General features: G+C 27.2%; 1 protein-coding gene across 3 annotated transcripts in view; it reads right to left on the bottom strand.

Annotated features, from left to right (window-relative positions):
- Nucleotides 1–5,572, bottom strand: part of LOC129984546 (uncharacterized) — a 200,346-nt gene extending 194,774 nt beyond the window's left edge. For 2 of the 3 annotated variants that reach the window (XM_056094452.1, XM_056094455.1), the window contains exon 1: nucleotides 5,455–5,561. The gene's annotated coding sequence lies outside the window, so the exon portion shown is untranslated. Of the gene's footprint in view, nucleotides 1–5,454 lie in introns of all 3 variants that reach the window. The other variant, XM_056094454.1, reaches the window with a different exon arrangement.
- Nucleotides 5,573–20,054: the final 14,482 nt, after the last annotated feature.

Below are 20,054 nucleotides of genomic sequence, written 5' to 3'. Positions count from 1 at the left end.
ATTTTCAAAATACTGCAAAAAGTATCAGTATAGTTTAGAATTGCTATTTCAAAAATAAAGTATACTCTGAGAAGGCGATAAAAATTAACAGCAACGTGCATTTTAAAGGATAACATAAACACTGAAAACAAATAGAAAATAACCGACGCAGCTTTTAATTTTTGTTCCCTGCAGAAATGAAAATTTACACGTCTTCTTAAGCTGGGAGTCGGACCATATGCAAGGTTGCCTAGAAAAACAGCTAAGTTGCAAAAATTTCTCACATGGTCTGTTACTGGCAAATTCTTACACATTTGTAAGCAAAAGTACTGCAGAAAGAGACTTCAACTGAAAATATTTAATCAAAATGTTTCATATAATTATTTTTATTACACTTCTTTTTTAATTAACATTAGTTAAGATTCCATTCTCTTACATGTTTTACAACTTCATCTGGGTGGTAAATGTTTTCCAACTGCATCGAGATGATGAATGCCACCCAGAAAGGAGTTGCAAATGAAAGAAATTAATGAATTAATTCAAAAGAATTATTCTAAAAGACATTTAAATCGTATAGAAAGGATATCTAAACCATAAAACAAATTTCAGATAATACAAAATAAAACAGTGTCTAATGATCTGCGGTAGCCATAACAGTTGAAGACCATACAAAAGAAAGCTGTTAACACAAACCGCAAACTTTCAACCACAAGCACTCAGTTTACAGATGCCTTGTTAAGATTTACTGGAATGCAATATTTAATCTTTTTATATGTTTCCATATCAAATGAATGTCATTTCTCATAAAAGGTCAGTGTTGTTCATTTGGATAATGAATAAACAAATACTCATTTTACATAAATGACACTTCTCGAAATCGAAACTTTAAATGGCAAAATATCAAGGAAATTGGAGTACTTTATATTTAGTGATAGCGATGTTAGATTATCTAAATACTGTCTAATTAAATTAAAGCAATGAGTGCTATACCAGTGATCTAAGATTTAAAAATATGTTAATCAAGTTAAATTATACAGTAATTAGAAGATATTCATTCTTAACATGAATATGCCACCAAAATGTTAACATAGCTATAAAATAAAAAATTTTAACATGCTTAAACATAAAAAAAATTTAATGACAGAGTTCTTTAAAAAAAAAATGGAGTCATTCCAGAGGCTTTTGGATTTCGATAAAACAAAGCCATTAAAGAGATTTAATTTTGACATACAGTCCAAACGTAAACGAAACCAAAATAAATAAAGATGATATAGTTTAAAAGAAACACTGCAAACCGATATTAGATTATTTATCGACTTTCGTTTAATTCAGAAGTCTGACACTTTTCGAAATAAATTAAGAGAATTTTCAATGGAACCAAAAAGCGGCAAATTGTTGCGAAATATATAGAATAGTATTTCAAATTACATTTTTTAATATACCATTGTCATTTTTTGAAATTACACTGCATGGATATTAGATGTCAAAATGCACTCAAGCATATTTATTAAATATCATTCTTATTTCTTTCTTTCTTTTCCTTTTTGATTAAGTACAAATAAGACTATTTGGATCTGTTCCGATGGCTAGATGACCGACTCGAAATCTTTATACTAAAAAAAGTATATTATATAATATATATTTTAAAGGGCAGTAAAACTTCTCCATAGATTAGTTTTCCTGTCAACAAAATCGATCGGGCATAGCATCTTCGATCGATTCATTAGTATTTTCTTATAAATATACAGAATCGCATTCATGTATTCACAATGTATAACTTAAAGAATTAAATTATAATATATAGAAAACGGATTTGCTTTGTAAACTTAGTTGAATGCCTTTGATAATTCGTCAAAGAAACTCTCCTCTTGCCAATTGTCTTCGATGCTTCCTAAGGAAGGTTCGAAAACTTCATTGCCACATTGGAAACTCTTGAGATCTTGCAAAATTCAACATAAACACGAATTATTTTAAGTCATGAATAAATAGCAACACAAGTGGAGCTTAGTGATTTTTGACGCTGGGAAAAATCTTAAGACGTAGGTTAAATAATGATTTCTTCATAGATGCCTTATAAAAGGTGCCTTAAACTGATGCTTCTACTCATCGTTTTTAAACCAAGGAAAATTCTCTTGACATTTTAGTATACTTAAAAAAAGAAAACAAGGCAGGTTTTATTCTTCGTAGTATCATGAAGAAAACCGAATGTGCAAATTGGATAATTTCTTTTCAATCGAATGGGTCTAGAATTTTAAAGAGATCTACAATTAAGATGCAGAAATTACTTAGCAAATTCAGTTTATCTAAGTCATAATATGTTTATCAGTTATTCCGTTCACATACATAAGGATATATAGACCGACAGCGGTTAACGTTTAAACGAATTCTGCTCAAAATTTGATACTGATTTACATTCTGGTGATAAAATCGTTTGCCAAGTCTCATCTATCCAAATCTTTGTGCTTTTAAATTAATTTTTTTTTTATCATGTTCACATACAAGCGGGCAGTAAAGACTTCTCGTAGCCATTTGTCCAAAATTTTGAAAAAGTCTAGATTTTTGGTTTAAGATACAAACCAAATTACATCGTTCTAACTAGTAACGTTTTTTAATCATCGCATTCATATAATGAAAAAGATTTATGAATGATTTTTTTTGGACAGGTATGTTTACAAATTTGGAGATTTGTTCAAATCTCTAATTTTTTTTAACGATTACACTGTTTTCTTTTCGTATAAGAAAAAGTAAAAACACTTTACATCAATTAACAGTTTTTATGAAATCGCTAATCACAAATTAGTTAGAGATATAAGATTAAAGCTAATTTTTTTCATGATTTTAGAATTACATTTTCCATTAAAAAAATATTCTTAAACATTGAAGTTTTTCTAAAATAACAATTCTTTACAAAGACCTTTGAAGTCAATAAAAAACGTTCAAATAACTAGTTCAATCACAATTAAGTATTCAATTTAAATGTTTTTAAAACTTTTCAAAAGCAAAAATTATTTATTAAAATAATAAATTTCACTTTTGTAATTTTTTTTTCCCATTTCTTATATTAGAGACACTGATTTGGAATTTTTTAGAAACAAAATATATATCTACATATTTCATTAAACGAGAAAACGTAAATTTTCTACTTGCATCAACGAAATTCAAACAAGAGCTGCTCTTAGAAATAAAAATTTTCTAAGAATTTCATAAAAAGAATTATTGTCGATAAGATCCTTCTCTTTTTAAACTCAGAATAAAAGATTGCTTTCGCAATAAAGATCAGATATAAACTAGTTTTGATATAAAAAATAAAATATGTTTTTCGAGAAAAATATCTAAAATATGAAAAATTCTTTTTTGAAATTCAACGTCTTGTAGCAAGAAGATACATCGTGTGAAATAAAAAATGAATTATATTTGTTAAATATCTTTTTTAATATATATCTGAAAAACACTTTTTAATGATTATTTCATTTAACTTTTTGATGTTCATTTTGCGAATTTCTGCGCCCCAAACGATATGTAATTTAATGATTTTTAATATACGTAGCAATAAATGTGTTGGAGTTATTTGCAGGCATATGAAAGCAAAAGAAACAAAAATCCGTTCGGGCGTGGTGTTTTACAAGATTATTTTCATGCCATTTATGATTCTTATGAAAATACTTTCATTACTTCCGATTTAGAAAACGGTATATCTCTGAATTCCAAATATTTGATTTTCTTCTTTCCAAAATAAGTTTCTCGTTAACCGGCAAAAATTTTTCAAATTATCAGAGAACTTATTAGTTCTTCTTCAAAAGTTTCTTTAAAAAATATGGCGCAATGAATATAACTGTTAATCCTTTGCACAAGGATGGCTACTCTCGGTCACCATTCACGATGGTGCATCATTTTGACATTTTATTGATTTATTTTTTTTAATTTTGATCGTTAAAAATACCTACAGAGTGATAAGAAAATGTAGATTGAGTTTTCGGCTTAAAACAATTATATGTATTTATTTTTCGGAGTAATAAATAAGTCCCTATATTAGGCGAATAATTATGCATCGAATTACTTTTCCGAGTGTAAAAGGTTAAAATATACATGTAACTGTTTTAGCATAAATGTAATTTCTAATAATGTACTACATATAGCAGATGGTCTATAAAATAATGCCGCTTTAAAACAATGGAAAGATTTTTTGACGGTTGACAAGTTGTTCGGAAACATTAAAAAAAAAAACTGTCTGTTGCATTATTTAAAATGATGAGAATAAAATAATATTTCAATATTTTATGAAGAAAATAGCACACTTTAAAAATTGAATAAAAGAAAAAAAAATAAAAATAAAGCCGTAAAAAGGAAAAAAAAATAACTACAAAAATTTTCCTTTTTGCACAATAAAAATTACAAATCCATACAATTCCAGAGATGTGTTATTTTTCATAATCTACATAGCAGTAAAAGTTGTTTAATTCTTCAAACATATCTACTACGCAATAAGATAATAGCAAAATAACTGATATTTTAAAGCTCAAATGCTATTTCTATTTAAAAAATACAAAAAAGTATAGAAATATCAAATATTCCCTTTTAGTAAAAAGTCTTAGCTCTCTATTAGACTGTTTCAAGATAAGAACAGAAAATCTTTAAACATTGTAGCGAACAATCAAATTAATAATAACTGTAATGAAATAAAAAAAAAAGTGTTAAATTTTAAGATTATAGGATGGACAGAAAAAACATTAATACCAATTATTTGATAAAAATGACTCCCGAGGTAATAACGCGAATATGTTTATAATTTTCCTCTAACGAAAACCTCAATATTGACAAGAAAAAACAGTTTAGAATACGGCGTAGTAAAGGTAAAATAATATTTTAATACAAATATTTTTAGTGATTATATTTAAAGAAGCTAAAAATTTCGTTTTTATTTTAAAAATGACAATATTGAATTACTTTAGAGCTATGATAACGATTGCCATACATATTCATGCCGCTACGAATTGCGTCGCATGCTTTTCAAAAAGAAAACAACCATATGGCAGTAAAGAATTTTGCTTTCATTCGTTCTGCTGAAAAAGAAAATCGTTTGATACAAGTTTCAGATGATATTTTGTAAAGTTACGAAAAGGAAAATCTTCAACGTTCAAATAACAAATATTACTACGCACATTTTTCAACACCTAGTTTTCTATAGGTATAAAATCAATAGTTGTATAAAAAGTTACATACTTATATTTCACTTTATACAAATCGCAAAATATGGTATTTACTTAACGAAAATCTAAGGCAACTAACTTTGAAATACCGGCTTTTCGCACACGACCAGCGCTTCGAACACAGAGTAGAGGTAATGCCGCATAGGCACGGCAGATTCTACCGCTACCATCTACTTCGGGACCATCCAAGTCTTGAAATAACGCCCGCAATTGAGAAACGTAGAGCAACGACATTCGAATAAACGTGCAAATAAATATACGGTCTTACCTTTGGCCGAAGATCAGTGGTTCCGGACTTGAATATTAAATCCCAAAAAAAGGTATCGTTATTTCTTTACGGAAAGCGAAATCGCGACACTTGCGCCTTTGGCAGATTGTGACGCACTGAACATTACGGCGCTGGCTGCCCGATCGGAACAGGGTTGCCATATTCCCCCTCCCCCCTCTCTTCTGCTTTTGCTCGGCTCCGTTTTGGAGGGGTTTTCGATTTGGCGAAATTGTTTTAACCCCTTCGAGCGCCCTGTGGAGGAATTTTCGGGAGGAGGAAAAGTTCTCGTGTTCGAAGGGGCGAAAGGGTGAGATGAATCTGGATTGGACAGGTCTTTTGTTTTTGTTCGTTCAGGCCGCAGTTATAAAAGCGGAGGAGCGAGTGGATGAATAAAGCACACAATATTTAAATTAATCGAAGTTTTGAAAAGCTCTCATTTGATGAACAATGGAGAAATTAATTTCGCAGTGCGTAAAAGCAAATGATTTTTCATAAAATCATTTGCTTACAGAAATGAAATTTATGAAAATCATTTGCTTATTTTAATGCAAAGTTCAAACAGATTTATTTTATTTTATTCATTATTAATTTATAATTATTTTAGTCAATTAATGATTTCAATAAATTTTTATTAAATCGGAAGTACGAAACAAGAATTTATTATATTTTAGAATGCTCCTTTCCTTCCGAGCTCCCCTCAAGAAAGAAAAAGAAAAGAATTTTTAGTATTACATTTAAAATAAAAATCTATTGCTATGCGTCTTAGTAAAGACTTAAGATAGGATCACGTAGTCTTTTTTTCAACTGTGAAAACATCTATCGTAAAAAAATACATTTAAGAAAAACTTCGTAATTATATGCAAACTATCAATTTTTAATTGTATTGTTCTTTATTTATTTATAATAAACGATTTGCTATTCCAATTTTAGAATGGAGTTAAAATGTTTCCGATAGAAAAGGGGCTTATGCTATTTTTTCAAGTTATAAAAACAGATCACGAATAGAAAAATTTTATGGTTCACAAATTTAGTGGAATCATCAAATTTTTTTCTGATTATTCCTCGTACAACATTGCCGTTTAATGCAGTAAATATAATCTTTTTATGACATTGCTTTTCAAATTATTATAAAAATAGTTCTTAATAATAGTCCACATTTCAACTATAAATCATAATCGGGACTAGAAATTTTTTTTTCAGATATTAGTTACCTTTGGTGACCTGCTGGGCTACCTGGAATATATATATATATATATATATATATATATATATATATATATATATATATATATATATATATATATATATATATATATATATATATATATATTTCCTAATTGTTAAACTATTAGTAAAAAATTTGTCTATTTGAAATTTTACCTTGTGATTTGATAAATCTGAAAAATCTGAACTGATAGAATCAGTCTATGATAAATTGTAGAATGTGCAGATTAGAAAGTTTGTATACTAGGAAATTAAAGCGAAATGAAAATCTTAGTTTGAAGTTAATGTCCAATGAAAGAAATTTTTTTGTCTTGATTTTAATGTAAACAAAAGCACGTGATTAAATGTTTTGCTGGAAGAAGGAAATTAAATTTCTCCATAAAAACAAAAACACTGTTGCAAGTTTTGTGTCAAATAAAATTTTTAAAATTTATTAAAATTAGAGAAAAATTGTAGGAAAATAAAAGTGGTATGAGCAAAAGAGTTTCTCTCTCTCTTTCTCATTCTCTCTTTTTTTTTTTCTACTTTTTTTTTTGTTGTTGTTGTTATTGAGTTTAAAGAAAATGAAAGAAATATTTTTATGAAGTAATTTTTCTAGAAAACATGAAAAATACTAGAAACTTGTTTTATTTTTAATTAAAACATTTTCATTAGATTTTTCGCCTTGAAAAGTAGACAGCGGCATTTTACTTGTCTTGAAGAGTAGATGAGTCAAATTTCATCAAAACTAGACGAATATTGTAGATTTGTAAAAAAGACATAAAAATAAACATTTCTTATTTTATATATAAATATTATAGCTCTTGAATAAGATTCACTCAACTAATGCACTAATAATTTTGATGCTCGATCAAAATTTAATACTTTGTACTATATGGCAAATGCATCAATTACTTCTGCGTTTCTGGATTAAAGATAACATCATTTATTTCTAAACAGAATCAAAGAAAATTTTGCTGCAAATATTTCTTGACGTTTTTATTAAATTTCTCTCTTCCTTTCTATAGTGTCAAATTTATTGCAACTATTTTTTTTTTTTTACTAAAAATTTTTCTCTAAAATTGTGAGACATTTGTAAAGATTTTGGATAGATTGCATGAAAGCTTGTTCAGATCTTCAAACTTTAAAAGTTAACATTAAAAAAATGGAAAGAAACAAAATCTTCCAGTTATATATAAAATATTTACATATAAATGGATGTTCAAATTTATGAGAACATGAAATTAATATTAAATTTGATTGGATATTGTGAAATGTTGCGGAATAATCTGAATGAATAGATGCAGCTACTTTTTTTGTAGCCAAAATGATAAGAAATTTCTTCTATGGCTACAAATACAAAATGCTATATTTAAAAGTAATTGAATATTAGTAAATAATATGAAACTAAATAAATGCACGACATTAAACAAATGTCTTCAAAATGGAAGTGCAATTTAAAGTGGTATGGAAATCTTTATGCCAAACTGTAAAAGGCCGACTTCTTCTTATTTGAGAACTGTTTTTAAATTCTCTCCCCACTCCCAGATAAATTTTTTAGAACTGAGAGCTGAATGAAGAATGAAGTGTGATAAATATTCGATTTCTATATCAAAAAAGATACTTTTTTTTTATCAATTACGTTTTGCATAAAAGATATGAAATCACTCTCAAGCATTCTCATTGTTTGTGAAAGTGCTAGATGATTAAGGAACACATATCTAAAGCAATTAAAGAAAGGTAAGTGAGATTATCAGTAATCTCCTGTAGATATAAAATACTTAACCAGCATTTTCCTGTTTCCCAAATATTGATTCATTTTTACGTATCCTATTTCATTGCTTTCTCCATGCAAGATTTATTTTAATTTAGAATATTATAAAAATGAAATGAAAAGTAACTTTACGAAAAATAGGCTTAAACATAAGATCAGAAAATTTTACTTCTAGAAGCTAAATAAAATTTCAGAATTAAACATTTCTAACTTTAAATACTTTTAGACTGGCATACTATTACATGGAAATTGCATAATAAAAAATGGAAATTTAAAAAAAAGAAGAAAAATTGATATGATACAAAGCTTATATAAGACAGACTAACTGATCGTCTATCAAATGGACGTACAGACATAATATTAGTATCTAGGGATTGCAATACCGAACCAAAAATTCAATACCGGTATTCGGTATTTTTTAAATCTTAATACCGGAATACCGGTTTTAATACCGGTATTAGAAATTTTAGAAAAAGGTAGAAAACGCAGGTGTTTCTTTGTTTTATTTGCCAGTTTTGTTAGAAAGTGTAAATATCACAAAAAATAATTTGTAACTTATAAATTACAACAGTATATAATCACAAAAAAGTAAAGAAACATCTTATTTATTTAAATCACAAAAAAAGTGTAAATATCACTATTCAGTCTGGGGAACTATTGCAACATTTTGAAATGTGATCTTAAAAAACATAATGCATCAATTGTACTGTCATTAAGCCTGAAAAATAATTTTGCGTAAAAATGACCAGCTGTCGATAACGCTCTTTCGGCATCTACGCTAGTTGGTGGTACTGTTAGCAATGCGCAATATACTTTTTCCAAGTATTTACCTCTAAATCCCTCATCTTCAAATAAATCGATTTCTCGTCGGATGGTTTTGGATATAGCTGATTTCTGTATTGTAGTTTGGTTCGTTGAAATTTTTTTATTTATCGCTCATTCTAATTTTTGTTCAAGAGACAATTCCTTTTCACTATCGACAGTAGTGACATCATAATCTTCGATAATTGAACCGAATTCTTCTGAATGTGTATAGGGTTGTGGGTAAAAAATTTAAAGAAAATTTACTCTAAACTTAATCAGATTTGAATTGGTTATTTTCTTTTCTTCTTTTTCATTTTCATTTTTAAAATCATTATAATTATGTAAATACCGTAAGACATTTTCTATTTCGGTATGCCTTTCTTCTGTAAATACCGAAATACCGGTATTTAAACTTGTGAATACCGGTATTACAAAATTGTACAAATGGCTCGTTACCTAGGTACAAACGAGAACTCACGACGAAGAACTCACTACTCCATTCTTCGTCAAGCCTATAATTCTTTTGAATCTTTGTAAGCAGTATTGAGTGTCAAGAAATGCATTTTTTTAAATTTATTTTTATACTCGTATGAGACGTGGGAACAAATGTTAAGTTGGGGTTATTTATAATTCACATAATCAATCCAGTGATATTATAGCTACAATTTTGATTTTCAAAAATGGCAGGCAGGAATAGATATTTTTTCTGTAAACGGCGGAATCTAAAAATTGAGATTTAATAAAGAATGTAATACAAAATACATTTTAAAAATCGAGAAGTAGTACAGAATGTAATGTAGCAGGATATAATACAAAATGCAACGGCTGATGCAATTACACCAGACGATGGTAAGGCAAACAAATCAAGCCTAAAATGTTAGAAGACTATGACAGTTTTTCGAGAAGACTACAGTTTCAAAATTATATAATATATTATTTTATTTCGAATAATTAACTTTCTGAAAAAAAATGAAATTTAAAAAAAATTCAATTAAAAATTTTTCCCCTTTTTTTTCATATTAAATTTTTTAAAAATTTAGATTTTATCATACTTTACATTTAAATAATTAAAGAAGACCAAATCAGGTTGTTAAAATATATTTTCAAAAGCGTCAGTAATTTTAAATAATAAACTTGTAAGTAAAATACTTTTATGCAGAAATTTCATATCAGATTCCTAATGAGATTTAATGCCTATCTGAAAAAAAGTAAAATATACTTATTTTGGGATTAGATGTGTCTCAGATAAGTTTAGCAACGTGCTTTCAGTTATCATTAACTTAATCTTTCATGAGATAAAATAAATTTCAGATTTTTGTTTTGAACAATTTCTTGAAACAAAAAAAGGAACTAGATGTAGCATGCGATATCAAATTTATCAACTGCTGTTAGTGTAATAGTTAACGCAGAAGGAACTTCCTTCAAATTGATTTGCAATAGTAAGTTTCACAATTAGTTAATCAGTTTCAATCTAGAAAACTTTTTCTGATAAGCTTTGATAAGTTTTGCAACGCTCATAATTGATGAATTCTTTCACTTTCAGTTCCGCATAACATTTATTTATCTTTCTAACTAATCAAACTTGGCATTATTATCATTCTTTTGAGCATAGTGTTAGCTTAGCTTATAATGATTGTTAACAAGAAGAAATAAAGCGAACAACACTATAAAACCAACCAAAAAACTTTATAAATATTTTTATAAGCTATGTCATTATATTAAAGTTGTTTAAATTCCGAAAATTGCGATATCGAGCACATACATAAGTGATTTAAAATAAGTTCAACATAATGATCTGAGTAGTTTAGTCTACTATTTTTACATGTAGAGAAAATATTATTTTTATGTTAACTAAATATTTAATGTTGTATTTTAGGATATTAATGTTTATTAACAAGTTTATAAAAAAAGTAAGATGGTTAAATTATTATTGACTATATGCAGACATTTCCTTATGAAAGAAAGATAAGTGAAATGGATTCTAATAAACAATTACATTAAAATTTGAAAAAAAAAAAGAATTATGAGATAATGTTTGTACGTTAGTAGAGAAAAAATTGCTTTCATTGCATTCATTAGAAAAATTGCTCTAATATTTGAGAAGTTTTCATATTTTTATTCGTTGGTCCTGTTTAAGGATCCCAAATTTGCTTCAGTTTATTCAAGCATCGATTTATTAAGACGAAAGCATTTGCCGCTTTTTCCTTTTATTGTCTTTACGAGAAAAAAAAATGGCAGCAAAATGTCTTACTGGTTGTTGGACACTTTTATTCCACTGTATATATTTCTGAAGAAATTATATTCACTATTACTTTTTCCATAGAGTTAGAACTAAAATATATTATATTAGACCTTTTAAGACGAATGAAAGATGTTATAAAACAGATCTCAAGCTATCAGTAATTAGAGTTAAACGTTCCATTTCATATGAAATAGTAACTTTTTCAAATACAATACTCTCGTGTTTCTATGTTTCGCTTTAATATTTTTCTATTGCTTACAGCTTTTTTTTTTGCACCGCTAATTAAGTTTAAATGATAAATAATGTAAGAGGTTTCCTGCTATTTAAGGCTTCTTCTATTTTGCACCATTACTCTTTTGGTCCCTTGAAAAAAGTAAAAGAGGAGTGATGCTGTATTATTAATTGTGCTGCACACATCTTTTAAGAAAAAATTTCGGGTTTTAATTAACAAATATCAAATTACTGCTTACGTTATAAACATGCAATAAATCCTTAGTTTTAACAGCATAAAAATTAAACTATTGTAATTTCCCTTGTCTATTTCAGTTGCTTGTTTCCAGAGAGTTTCATTATTCTTTTTAAAATATTATATCAACATTTTTTTTTTTCTCTCTCCTTCTTCCATCTTTCAAATATTTCTAATGAAACGCTCTCTTTTTACGATTCGATGCTTACAGAAAATGTTGTTTCTGACCAATTATGAACTGGAATCGAAAATTCTTGATCTAAAACTTTTAATATAAAATTAGGCTTAAAAACCACGAAGTTTTTATAGAAAGAATGTTAAAAGCCCAAAATATTTAATTTCTTTTAAGGTTGATATTTTTCTAATAAAAGATTAATAATTATGCTTTATTTTATTGTCAATAATAATAATCGCTTATTTTGATTTTTTTACATGATAATACTTATAGGATGGCATAATATTTGAAGTTCACGATATGCATGTAGGAAAAAACCGTCCAAAACATTGTACATCCACTACTTGGGTATTATATGTGCTAATGAAAAAAATGGATTTTTTAAAATTCGCAATTTGATTTCGATAGTAAAATGTTAACGTTTTTCCTTAATAACTTTGGAGTATATTATTGCATTTTTTTTACATTAAATTAAAATTCAAAAAACAATATTGATTTTATTACTGAATAAATTCTCCTCTAAATTTAATAAAGATTTTAAGTATTTTTTATAGTACTTTTTATTGGTTTAATTTCCAGATTTATGCTCGAATAAGTTGTGACGATGTTAAATACATTCTTTTTTTTATGTGTGTGTCAGTGCTCTCAGTGCTGTTTTATCAAGTTAAAATATTTAAAATAAAGTGCAGATAAACGAATCAAACTTCAAACATTATCATATTATAATGTTTTAGAATAGAGTCTCGAATCTTATTCCTTTTTCCTCTCGTTCTTTTACTTATCATTTCTGCACTTTGTCTGATTTTAAGCTCTTTTAAAATAGATGGTACTATTGGCTACTAGGACAGTACTAGTGAAAAGGGAAAAGTTATACAGGAAAAAAATTTAAGTATTTTGTTCAAATCATTCCTTGTTACTATATCCGTATGCAATTCTAATACAGTGACCATTATAAGAATATAACCAGTAATTAAAGAATACAGCATATACGGAAACAAATAACATAATTTTTAGTTTTTTAACCAAGCAGTAAAGAAATATTTCAAAGCATAATTCATTATGCAAAAGTGTATTTAGTAGCTGTTGGCTTAAAAACAAATTTCATACAAAGTTTCTGAAAACGTACGTTAGTAAAAATAATAAATGCTTGATAAAATTGTTTCAAAGTTATTAAAGTATTTTAATAACGTATGCAATATTCTTAACGTTCTGATAGGAAAAGAAACAAATATTTTAATAACTTTTTTTTGTGTTTATTATTTGAAAAAAGGGAAAATAAGCCAGATATATTTTTCGATTTGTAAGAGTTTTACAATCGATAACAGTAATAATCAATAACAATGCGCGTATTCTTACCATTTAACCGTCCTTTTTTGTAAATAGAACTGTGGCGTAATACTATAAGTAGCAAATTAAAGATTCACAATGAATTTCAAATTTAAATTGGTCGATAAATTTTAAATATATCCGAAAATATGAATAAATTCCATTAAAAGGAACATCCAACATGCTGTGATAATTCACCCTCAAGGCATGAAGTATTCTATATTTCGGAATAAGAAATTTTTTTAAAAAAAGAGAATTTAATTTTTAAAAAATTTTTAGACTATTAAAATTACAATAAGAAAGTTCATATTCTGCTAATAAGGAGGAAGGAGGTGTTAATACAAATAAATTACATAAAAAAATATTTTGCATTGATTGAAATTCTTTAATTTATTAGAAATTGAGTAGGGTTCAGCAAAATCACTGAAAGTTAGGCAATATCGAAACTGGTAATGGACATTGAACTCCATATAATAACAGGCTGACTATTTTAAAAATTTGTTCTACAAAATCGCAGGACCACAACACTTTTATCAAACTTTCAAAATCATGAACGCCTTCGAATTTCTTTTGTTGCGGAAAGATATTTTTTTCATTGTGCAATTTTTTGTAAACAATTAACTTCGACAGAGGCTGTCGGAAACGATTCACTTTTTCCCAAATGACCCACTGATTGTCACCCTTCCGAAAAAGGGGAGGCAGGTAACGAGGATTAGTCCATTATCTGTTTGATCCACGGCTCCACCCAAGGAAATCAAATCGTCGATTAAAGTGGCAAGCGACCCACTTAGCCAGCAGCCCGTGGCACATTGAGTGCTCACTTTTCTCACTGTTTACCGCGGCCGACTCGTTCTGCAGATGAGAGGGAAACAATTATTCTTGTGTGTGTCTGGCAGGCTAATCTGCGGTAGATCCTTCCCGTTTTCTGTATTAGAACAAGAGGCCCGCTCAAAGGGAATCGGAAGAACTTCCTACAGGATTTTTTTTTTTTTTTTTTTTTTTTTTTGGCTGTTCGTCTCGTGAGATTTGAAAACGATTGGGGATGACTAACACGGAGCCTCGGGTCAGCCTTAATGGTTTGGAGACCCAACGATTTAGTACACATCGTGACCATAAATGTGATGGAATAGGAGAAAATTGCTAACAATTGTTTGTGGCTTCACTGAGGAAATGCACAAACAGATTTTAAATCTAAACTGAAAGCCTAATTTATTTGGAAAGTAAGTAGATTAAAATTTTATAACTAGATTGTTTTCGTGAAGGTTAATAGCTCAGGTCACAAAATTGTACTTGCAAACTAATTTGAATTGTTAGATACGGACATATTGTAATGCGACATGATTGCTGTTGAGAATAAATTTTCCAATTCTGAATTGTGGTTAGATAATATAGAATTTATGTAATTTCACACTTATTTTTAAATGAATGAATCTTTCCAACGGATGGATGTTTGGCCCTCGATAGATTTAATGTACTACAAACTGCATATGAAAATTTCCAAAGTTATTAATCCTACACTAAAGCAACATTATAATTAAAGATAACTCAGACACGTGTGAAAGTTACGAGGTGAATCACATCTCCGAGACAAAAGGTCCCGATGAAAAATAACTGAAACATTTCTGCAGAACTTAACAACAACAAAGCATCAGCGATCAATATCCATACGCTTTCCGCAAATACAATTGATTTTCAATGTTATCAAAAAACGAGGTCTTAAATCATGAATCCGAGAATGAGTTGGTTGGTAGCCGAAGCATTATTTGAACATCTCTACTTGACAAAGTATTATACAAGATCGTACATTTTGTATAGCTAAGATATTTCAGAAAACCTTTTGGGATATACTATAATAAAAATACTTCATTAAAAATTATATACGTAAAAATTAATTTTGTTTCATCTAATTCTTATTCATCTTCAATTTGAAGCGATTTACTAACAAGAAATAATATACAAATGAAGAACTTGGCAATAATGCTTTTAACCAGATATTGAATCTGTAGATCTAATGTAATTTCTAAATAAATTTCTTCAGATCGAAAAAGGTTCTGGTCTATCATTATCAAATAACTGATAATTATCAGAGATTATAAGGTAAAGGAATTTCTGATACCTAAGCAGTCTAAAACAATTAATTTGCATTTTATAATTCAAAAGGATTCATTATAAAACTATTTCCTATTTTACTTTTGAAAAATTAGTAAAAAATTCTGGTAATTAGTTAATTTAATTTGACATTCTGAAAAATAAGCAAAGAATCAAAATTAGTTATGAAACATAAATTAGTTATGCTTCCAAAATTCATTGTTTTATATTTGATGTTAAGTGTAACTTCAAAAACATTATGCCATAATTACCACAAAAAAACATTAATTTATGATTAAAAGTTATTCTTTAGAAGATATTACTAACGAATATGAGAAAAAGTAATCGCTTTTTTTAAAAATACTTCAAATTATACATTAACAATAAATTTGAGAAAGCCTTCCAAATATTTAATTAAGTAGAAATATTTTGGTGATAAATTTTGCAGTAAAGTTCATACGTAATTATTAAATTTATGATTTAAAGCCACCATAAATTTTATTATTAATTCTATACTTATATGCCAAAATTAATATTATCTGTTGTTAAATTTATATTAGCATTTTTTTTGCAGCAATAAAAATTAAACTAAGTCTACGAATGTTGAATATTAACTATACATACATGCTTCCTTTTAATAAATTAAGACATCAAAGACTACTAGAATTTAAAGACTGGTTTTTGATGACAAAAGGCTTTTGAAATTTTTAAATGAAAAACAAAATACGTATTTTGATTCTATTTATTAGTCAGGAAAATGGGAAAAGACTTGAAAAGATAGTTAAAGATAATTAAATTTAGAAATTTTTTTTAGATAAAACAAATTAAATTCCTAGTTAGGAAAAAATGGTCGGCGACAAAAAAATTAGCACACACACACACACACACACACACACACAAAAAGCTTATACTGGCAATCAGATTTCCTTTTTAAATTAGTGTAAACAGGAGATAAAAAACGTATTGAAAGTAAAATTAATTTTTTATGTGGCGAGGTCGATTATCAACATATTTATATAAAAAAAATCCACCGAGAATAAAAAACTTAGTTTTTGAACTAAGAAATTGTAAAACTGCTCAAGTAAAAAATTACTTGAATAGAAAAAGGCAACAAAAGAATAAAAGAAGAAGCCAGTGTAAGTTTTTGCTAAAATTGGTGCTTTACAGAATACAAAAAAAACTCTACCAACACGATCTTCGAATTACATGGTGAATAAATACGATAGTGTCTTTTGAATTTCAGATTAACATTATCAGAAAAAAATAAACAAAGTAATGCAAGATTTGGAATTTAGTTTTACACCTGTAATAGATTTCTGCAGTTTTTAGAATTCTGGGTACAGTCGAATGAATTCTTACTTAGGTATATGCAGTCGTGGTTCGTCCATTAGGACTGCAGAATTGCAGCATCCCTCAAATTATTTTTTAAAGTTACATTTTCATATTTTAACAAATTTCTTTACTCTTCTCTTTGAGTGTTCATTGCTCTTTGCTTACTTTTTTTAGTTTGAGAGTTTGATAATCAATGGAAATGTAAATAAAAGTAATAAAAATGTAAAAATCAGACAGAAAATGAATAAATAAGCAAGAAAAACGGAGATCAAGGGTATTCGTTGTGTATTCCTTGAGAGATCATCGTGTGCTAAACTAATTGAACTGAGTGTCCAGTACGCATACAGCTGATTGATGGATTTGAAGACTAAAGGCAACCCTTTCTGCATTTGAATTTAGAATCACTAAAGCTGCAAAACGGTCCGAATCGACATGAAGAAACATGGAGAGTAAGCAAGTGACCCCTTGCTTTCACTTCCATTCCATTTGCCTTTTAAATCCATTTGCTATTTATTAGTTTCAGTTTCAATTTTTCTATATGAAAAACAAGTTGATAGAAACTGCTTTACTGACCCTCAATTTCCTTTTGTTCGAGGATAGTCTTCAAAAAAAAGGAACATGAGTAATGTTCTAAATAAGTTATACAAATGTGAAATTTTATGATTGATCAATTTTTATTAATTATTATGTAGAAAAAAATGAGCATTGAAGATATTTTACAGTACTTAGTATTTGATATTTATTTTTTAACCAGCATTGTCAAGCTGAGCGGGAGAATATGGAAGAGTGTGGAGACAGAAAAGCTCTGATATTTTTATTCTTGAATTATCACTTAAACATCTACTGAATTTTATATTGGCAAAATTATAAAGAATTTATGTCATATATATGTTATTTAATATGATTGAAATGCAATGAACTTCATGTGTGTATTGAAATTGAAAATTTTATTATTCATGTATTCAGCTGAATACATGAATAATAAAAATGAAATAAAAAATTTAATGAAATAAAAAAATCGATGAAATAAAACGGAATAAAAAATTAATGAAATAAAACGGAATAAAAAATGAATAAAATAAAAAATAATGTTTAATATAAGCAGTGGATCAAAAGAAAGACTATTATGCATTATATAATAATTGTCAAAATGAAATTAGAATTCCAACTGTAATATTTCAATTCACACCTTATTTACACTGACATAATATACAATGTAAATTAAGAAATAAGAGCATTATCAGAAAATCGGTTTAAGAAATAAATGCATTTAAAAAGAATGCAAATAAATTATATTTTCTTGATCAGTTCTAAATAAAATACCGAAGAAATTCAATTTTGCTTACGATTCTTCTTTTTTTGAGTTAATGCATTATTCATAAATATTAAGTATAATTCTTAAACATTTTCTTTTAATAGAGCAAAAGAATAATTCTTTCGGAGTAAATATAATAATTTTCTAAGTAGAGCAAAGCAATAGTATTATTTTACATACGAATATAAATTTAAGAAAATATTCCCCTTCTCTAATAAAACAATAATTCCAAATTAGCAAACAAAACAATTGCATTTTCACTAAATCATCTTTATTTAACATTCAGTATCATATAAAGCAATTAAAGTAATGGAATACTTTCATATTTAAGTAATAAAGTTCAAGTTATTTCTTTTTATTTTTACGAGCAATATTGTTTGCAATGCAGAAAGCACAAAACGATAACAAAAAACAAAATAAAAAGTGAATGAATGAATTGCAATTCCGTAAAATGATGACTCATTTGGAATGCTAAAAATATAAAGGAGTTTTAAATTCGTCACTTTACTTCAATATTATAATAATACTTATAATAATATATATACTTTAATATTTTGTTAAAAAAATACCAAAGCAATTATGAAACGTAATTTTTTTTTTAATTTAGCTAGTTTTTATGTAAAGAAAAAGAAAACTGAATCAGTGGAAAATTTGTAACTTACCTACTGATGCACACTTTTTCGATGAAAAAATAAACCCGTGCTGCATTCTTAAAGAACAATTCTTGTTTTCTTAATTTTTTTTAAGCATTGGATTTTATACTTTTTGAAAATATTCATCATATTCTAAGTACAAAAGAATAAGTTCTTTTACAGTAAAATAAAACGTTCTAAAATAATATTTTAAAAATGATTATAAATATTTAACTAATCGTACATCTGAATCTGTCAATTATTGAAAAGAACTATATGATGGTATTCGGAGCTGAGTTGTTTATCTTCAGTTATAGTATTGGAAAATAATGCAGTTCTTTCAAAAGATTTTCTTAAAATAAAATTAATTAAGATTAATAAAAGATTTTTTATGATAAAATGTGTATAAGTATATTTCTTACAACTTATTATTCATTATAAGTTGTAAGAAATATGATCGAAAATAGAAAAAGAAAGATTTTAAAAATATAAAACAATTTCTCAGAGGGAAAAATAAATAAAGCTGAAGTAATCGTAGGAATATAAAAAAAATCGTTTGCAATTATGTATGTCTCGGAATTACTGTTTATTTAAAAGTGGAACTGAGAAACTAATGTATTCAATATGCAGAATTTCAAAATGGCTGCATAAACAAAAGCAGGGTAAATTTTTTAATATGCTATTAATTAAATTAGAAACTACGTTAAGATAATTAGCGGATGAGCTAAAAATTAAATAAAATCATTGTTCCTACAAATTGTAAATATTTCCTTTTTTACTATTATTATTGCTATATATCTTTTCCATATTAATAGATTTTAGGTATTTATTCTTAAAATAAAAAATATAAATATTTCATTCTTTTATGCTTTTAAATAAGGGTTAATTTCAATTCAGGAAAATAAGTGTTCGTTTAAACTTTTAAAGAAACTGAAAAAATATAAATCGCAAAAATATTTTGAAAATGAATCTAGTAGATAAAATCAGATTTTACATAAATGTTTTCTATCGTTTCAATACTATGTGCGCCTAACCCACTGTAACTTTAAGCAAGAGATCACGAATTAAGAATAATATTTGATAGAGGTTATTAGAAACTACCTATTGTCGTAAAATGCTGTTTGTTTAGAGAAGCAACTGCGTATCGGATTCATATTTAATTCCTGGACTTGTATTTAGACATATTTTCAGTTCCTTCTTTTTTCTTTGCTACATTTGTGCTATTTAATACATTCTGTTTTGC

The sequence above is a fragment of the Argiope bruennichi genome, chromosome 9 (assembly GCF_947563725.1).
Source record: "Argiope bruennichi chromosome 9, qqArgBrue1.1, whole genome shotgun sequence".
Taxonomy (NCBI): Eukaryota; Metazoa; Arthropoda; class Arachnida; order Araneae; family Araneidae; genus Argiope; species Argiope bruennichi.
This window is presented reverse-complemented; position numbering and strand designations above follow the sequence as displayed.